Source organism: Ascaphus truei, chromosome 1 (assembly GCF_040206685.1).
Source record: "Ascaphus truei isolate aAscTru1 chromosome 1, aAscTru1.hap1, whole genome shotgun sequence".
Taxonomy (NCBI): domain Eukaryota; kingdom Metazoa; phylum Chordata; class Amphibia; order Anura; family Ascaphidae; genus Ascaphus; species Ascaphus truei.
Window position 1 is genome coordinate 398,294,346 of NC_134483.1, and position 7,011 is coordinate 398,301,356.

Here is a 7,011-nt window from a genome sequence, read left to right on the forward strand (position 1 = left end):
AATAAAAGTATCCTACAGGAATTAATGGAATATACTTATTTAACACCAATGTGCACCTGTTCCCTTTAGCAGGGAATGGCTAAATAAACACAAGTTATCTGACAAGACTAATCTTAAAAACAGTGAACTACTGAAGGATTTCACACTATGCAGTTACTGTCCACTGCAGTGTTTCTTAAAGCGGATGAGGATACCTAACACACATCTAAAGGCTGCCACATGGGAAGCGTGTGTTGTGATGTTCTGGGAGGTTTTACTTGACATTTACAGAAAAGAAGGGATGGTATCATTCTGTGTATTAACGTTTTTCATAAAACAGATGTAAGGGTTTATTCAATAGAGTGTGATAGCGGCGACTCAGCGCTACCGATCTGTAATGAATAAGCCACTTTGACTCTTATTCGTCTAATGTTGTGCAATGTAAAACTGCCCCTTTTTGAGGGGTGAGGGGGCAGTTATTCATCACATACAGAAACATGGCAGTTGCCAGCTCTAGTTTGGTAGAGGCCAGTCGTGTGTTGCCGTCACACGCGTGCGTGTAGCGTCACATTATTTCCTGCAGACAGTAACTGCGCAGGCGCGAGAGAGCAGAACGCTGTCTGATTGGCTGCGATGAAGTTCCTCCCTCTGCTCTTTCGAAAACGGTTTGCGCGGGAGCCTGGGAGTCGTGACGTTGGTGGAATGGCTGAGACCGGCGGCGGAGATGCGCGCGCGGAGCTGCGTGACCCGCAGGAGCTGCTGGAGGAGGTGGAGATGCAGATCGATGATGTGAGGGAAAGTGAATGCTATTTGTGGCTACGTCATCGTTGTAACTGCGTGATGGCCAATCGGCTGTGTGACGTCAGGGAGCGGCTGTGTGACGTCAGGGAGCGGCTGTGTGACGTCAGGGAGCGGCTGTGTGACGTCAGGGAGCGGCTGTGTGGCGGGGCTGGAAGTTTTTAGCTGTTAATTGAAATACTTGTGGGAGAAATCCCTTTGTCTGCAGCTTTAACATCCCGTACTAATTTATACTAAGTTATAATGCAGACATTCAGCTCCCCAAGGGCCTAAACGGTCCAAAAATAAATTTAAAGTGGATTATGTATTTAATACTGCCAAGAATCCGCCTGTCACTGTGATGTATGGAAATAGTTGATGTCCCTGCGGTCGCCATGTCACACAGGCAATGGGAAGGAGCTCCCCATTAGTGGCCATTAGCATTTGGGGACGCTGCAGGGGAAGCTGAGCGCGCTAGAAAGTTTAAAAAATTTGTTTACCCGAGCACCGGTGAGTGTGTGCATACGCGCGCATCGCGTGAGCGGGGACTTGCATCTATATATATATATATATATGTATATATATATATATATGCAAGTCACCTCGTCAAGCGCCACACGCTCAGCGCTAGCAGGGACGCAGCCTTGGCTGGGGCCATGGTACAGCAGACCGTGCGCTAAGAGAACAGACTGCCTTATGTTCGCGTCCATGTGGCGCGCGTTGCGCAAGAAATCAGTTCAAACTGATTTCTAGGCGCGACAGGCCGGTCATGTGAACGCCAATGAGGGCGAACCAACTCCATGATGCCCCCCACTGCCCGTCCACCATGGCCAGGTAAGCGCCCACTCACTGACCTGCCTCTGCACGGGCAAAGGCACCATGGCTCCAGCCTTAGGCTGAGCTCAAACAGCTACCTTGCTGCGCGTCCGCGCGTATGTCTGCTGGGCGATGTGCGCTCATCCCCAGCAGACAGAATGACACAATTGAAGGCGAGACTTTAAAAAAAAAAAAAAAAGTGTTTGTGATTGGCTGCTGAAGTACACGTGATGCGGCTGCTGCTTGAAATTACAACTTCAGTTGTCTCCAAGTGCCAGACACGTTACGCAATTTCATAATGGAGATATTGACAGCCTTAAATTTATGGGCATCTACCATCTTAAGTGTCCGGCAAGAGGTGGCAATGTCGATCAGATGCTGTTGAGAATTGAAGCTGAATGGATTTATAAATTGAAGACCAGAAGTCCCTTTGGACTTAAAGCTGCAGTTCAGTCTTTTTTTATTTTTTTTATTTTTATTTATTTTTTTACTCCAATAGTTTCATGTGTGCAATCTCTAATTACCTAAAGAACTGTATAGCTGCAGGTCAATTCGTTCTCCATGTATTGATAGGTCGAAATTTGGTGACATAATTAGTGAAGGGATCTGTTTATATTCTGCTTCACTCCCTCAGTGGAAGCTCATGAATATTCATGAGCACTCCTGCACTGACATGTGCTAGAGGGAGGGCAGGGCTGACAAAGGGGTGTGCCAGGGCTTGTGACAGGACATGAAGGGGCAGTGCCTTAGCAAATGGCTGTTAAAATAGAATACAAGAAAATTGGTCTTTCAAAGTTGTTTTTTTAAAAACAGAAAATGCTAAAAGTATTTTTTCTTACTACAGAACTGATTTATTAAAAAAAAAAACACACATGCAGGATATTGAGCTTTAATGAAGGATTCACTTATACTCCATTCATCTGATCTCTGCCCCCCCTTTCCATCCCTTGCTGTTTGGTTATGGTGTCTTTGCTACCCTACATCGTTTACACATGTTTTTGAACCTCTGGTTATTACATATATTATTTATGTTTTATTTTAGAGCAGTCCTACCACCTGGTTGTGTTATACCTACATGATATTGATATACTGCTGCCAGAATCACTCTACTCTTTCCTAGATCTGTCTCAGCATCTCCCCTCATGAAATCCCTCTCCTGGCTTCCGATCAAATCCCGCATCTCACACTCCATTCTTCTCCTCACTTTTAAAGCTTTACACTCTTCTGCCCCTCCTTACATCTCAGCCCTAATTTCTCGTTATGCACCATCCAGACTCTTGCGTTCTTCTCAAGGATGTCTTCTTTCTACCCCCTTTGTATCTAACGCCCTCTCCCGCCTTAAACCTTTCTCACTTTCTGCCCCACACCTCTGGAATGCCCTTCCCCTCAGTACCCGACTAGCACCCTCTCTATCCACCTTTAAGACCCACCTTAAGACACACTTGCTTAAAGAAGCATATGAATAGCACTGTGGATATTCTGAACACGATACATAAAGCTTGGCCCCCTGCAGACGCACTTACCAGAACTCCCTCCTACTGTCTCTGTACGTTCTACGTACCAATTAGACTGTAAGCTCCTCGGGGCAGGGACTACTCTTCCGAAATGTTACTTCTATGTCTAAAGCACTTATTCCCATGATCTGTTATTTATATTATCTGTTATTTATTTGATTACCCCATGTATTACTACTGTGAAGCGCTATGTACATTAATGGCGCTATATAAATAAAGACATACAATTCAATACAATACAATATACACTACATTATTGAGGTTTATTTCATTTAGAACTAGTGACTATATTGCCTGAATTATAAACCCATTTCCTTTCTTTTTGTTATGGGTTTATCGCTTGTTGTAATAACCACTCACATTGTATTTACAGTGACACTTATTTACTTATGTCATCTTTTGTGTGTTAAATATAGTGTAATTGATTATTTTAATTTCACTGTGTTTATGGACATGGTTGCGCTTTTTGTTATAAAGTAAGGGGCAATACTGCATGTATCATCCTTGATTTTATTCTTTCCTCTGCTGCCTTGAGCAGCAACATTTATTTTGTGCTCTGGAACCTTGATGAGGTACCTATTGAACATTTCCATCACCTTATATATATGTATGATGAAAAGGATGTAAGGCAGGATTAAATCTATCTGCCTATACATGCACAGTTTTCAGTAGGTTTAGCCTTTTTTATCTATCACCTCAAGCATGCGCAGTATTAACGGCTTCCTGATGGCTACAGTGGCTATCAGGCGCGTCATGCGCAATGACAACTGAAGCCGAGCACGAGCGTGCGTAGGGCAGGGAGATGCATTTGTATTACATTACCCTGCGCATGCGCAGTAGTGTTCTACGATCGGCTCGGCGTTGTGTTGTCCCTTTATCACGGCTTGGAGGGTGACTACAAGCTCCCAGGTACAAAGGATTATCACAGTTAATTACAAAAGGTAACAAAAGACATGTTTAGGATGTTCACTGGCAGTTGCGCATGCGTTTTCTTGCGCATGCGCCCTAGCGGCGTGTTGTTATTGTTTCCATGACAACCTGAGTGTTTAAATAGCGTCCGCTTCCCCCTATGTGTAAAATTGTCCCTGACGAAGCTCCGTAATAGGAGGGAAACGCGCGTTGGGCGCGTGATTATGTCATCAGCCCCCGTTATGGGGCTGTTTTAACATAGTGTTTTTCCAGCAGTTCACTAGCATAGCCAAATATATAAAAACAGTGTAGCAGCTAGGGAATGGTTTCACTGATACAGTGTTGCTAACTGGATTCATGGGCATGTAGTGTTCAATCCCTGCTGCTGACTTTGGCAACGCATTTATTGTGCTAGTGTTTGTAAGTGCTGAGCTTTCAGGCTCACCTTGGCTGGTTGCACCCTGTTTAGCCTCTAGGATTCCAGTAGCAATTATAGACTGGAGTATCTATATTTATGAGCGCTTTATCTCGGTGCATCTGTTTATACCATTTAATCTATTTTTAATGGTTATTACATCACTCTTTTCGGTAATATATGTTTTAAGTATTCAGTATTAAAGGTTATATTTTACACTATAGTAGTGTGCATATAAGTGCATTTTCTCCAGGGATACAAACACTTTGTATCCCTTATTTTCCTTGATTCACTTCAATTCACAGCTGCACCTACTTCTATTGATAATTATCGATTGGAAGCTATTATTTTTCTATACTACAATTTGTATGATTTAGTTGATCACTCCCTAATCCCTGTCGTTTTTTCGTCTCCAAGTGCAGCGGCGTCAACGCTGTACTTCGCCGTCGTTTTCAATTTGAAAACTCCCATAGAACACAGCGAAGGAGTGGCAAACGTGTGCGCACACGTAAGCGCGCGCACATCGCATCGCTTTCTGTCTGAACGAGGCCTTTGCTTCCAGATTGTCTTAAAGAAGCAGTCCAAGCGATGCGTGTTTAAAAAGAAAATTAATAATATAGGATTGAAGCAGGACCCCCTGCTTCCTGAGATACCTCCGTAGGGGGTGCCGGTAGCAGTACCGGCTCACTAGCTGGGTTTCTCATAATGGCCGCTGCAAAGCTCCCGCATTCTGTGAGCCAATAGAAAGCTGTGACGTCACCCGGTGCGGCTTCCTATTGGCCCTGGTGACCAGGACCTTTAAACAGCACAGAGGTCTGTATCTCTGGAGCAAGGGGTCCCCGGAACTGAAATTTAATTTGGTTCAGCTCTGGAGACCCCCTACTTCAAACATATTTAAAAACCCACATAAAGAAAGACAGTGTTTGGGCTGCCCCTTTAAAATTGCTGCAAAAGAGAAATCAGACGTTTTTTAATACTTCTGATAAGTATAACTAAAATGTGTCAATCACTTAATTTTAATCGCATCACTGACAATGGGGCCTGCAAAGCTTAATATAAACTGACAGGAAATGACCTTCTTATCACTGAATTGTTCAATTTGCATTCAAAGTAAGTAGTAAATGCCTTTCTTTTGATACAAATGTTCAGGAGGAGGTGTTTGCAAAACCAGATTTTTTTTTTTAGTACATAGGAGATATGAGGAGAAAAGCAACAGTGGCAGGTTTTGATTTTGTCTAATCTGTGATGGGTAATTTTCTACCTGCTGCCTAAATTGCAAGGTGAGAGAATGTCCTTTTATTATGTAACCCTCTGCCGGGCTTCTAGGGAGACAGCATCTGTGTTATATATGGCTACGCCGTATGGGTTACCATGACACAGGTGCTGGATTCAGGCAGCTGGGTGATGAGGTAGCGAGGTTGTATAGGCGCCAATAACATTTGTAGTACAACCGTCTTTTATTAGTGTCCCTAATCACAGGGCCCGCTCATACACGTTAACGTTGTAATGAATTTTATACTAGACATACATGAAAACGTTTCTTCTATCAGTGCCCACGCTTTATATTCCTTAGGTGTACTAGTCATTTTAAGGATATTCATTTACGTTCCCTCCTGATTTAACATTTTCCTAGGCAGTATTGTTTTTTTGTGAGAAGTAAACTAAACTAGTGATTGACATTAAAACGCCAGCAGCATATTTTTGATCTAGGGAATTTTAATTATATCCTTTTCATTTGATGAAATGGATATAATTAAAATGATGAAAAAAACCCACTTCTTTATGATGATGGTTTCCTGCTATTTTCTTGCATAGTTCATGACTAGTTGGTGTTGCATTTTATAATTTAACTTTTCTTAATTTAAAAAGGTGTTTGTTTTTGAACACACACACACATACACACATACACACATACACACATATATACAATAAACCTATTTATTTTTCTGTTGCTTTGCAGGCTGCCTTTTCATTGACCAAGCTCCTGGAAATAACCTCAGCTGTATCATCCCAGGTGGAAGAGCTTGCTGCCAGATGCACAGAAAACGCCCGCTTCCTAAAGACTTGGCGAGACCTTTTGAAAGAGGGTTATGAATCTTTAAAACCCACCAGCTGATATCACAAAGAAACTTCTGAATCCACATAAAGGATACACGGCATAATTCAATCCAAGTTTCACAAGTGTTATGTTTTATATTCAATAACGACAGTTCACATTCGGGCTGACAAAAATATCTAAAGGACTTTGCGGTTACATTTTTGATGTTTACATGCAGTAACCTTTGAGATGGGAAATGTTGCAACATATTTTGGGGCACAATCTCTAACTGAATCTCATGGTTTTTTTTTTCCCCCATACAGTTATTGGTGGATAATGCTTTAATTTGGCATATTTTGTTATTCAACAGATTCTTTTTACGGTACTTTGCCCAAATTATTGTGTATCTGATTTAATACTTTTAAAAGGACATTCTTTTATTTGTTCAGACGTTGGCAGGTTACACTAAATAAGAATAGCAACATTTTGTTCTAGGAAGGGATTTATTATCTGTCAGTGTGCTATATTAATTGCAAGCAGATGCTGTGCTTTCATTGTGGTGA

The 7,011-nt window shown here is 42.2% G+C and overlaps 1 long non-coding RNA gene across 1 annotated transcript; it reads left to right on the forward strand.

Moving 5' to 3' along the window:
• Positions 1 to 605: 605 nt before the first annotated feature.
• LOC142501906 (uncharacterized) lies at positions 606 to 6,577 on the forward strand. The gene is made up of 2 exons (XR_012803600.1): positions 606 to 768; positions 6,371 to 6,577. It is a non-coding gene; the product is annotated as an uncharacterized LOC142501906 (long non-coding RNA).
• Positions 6,578 to 7,011: the final 434 nt, after the last annotated feature.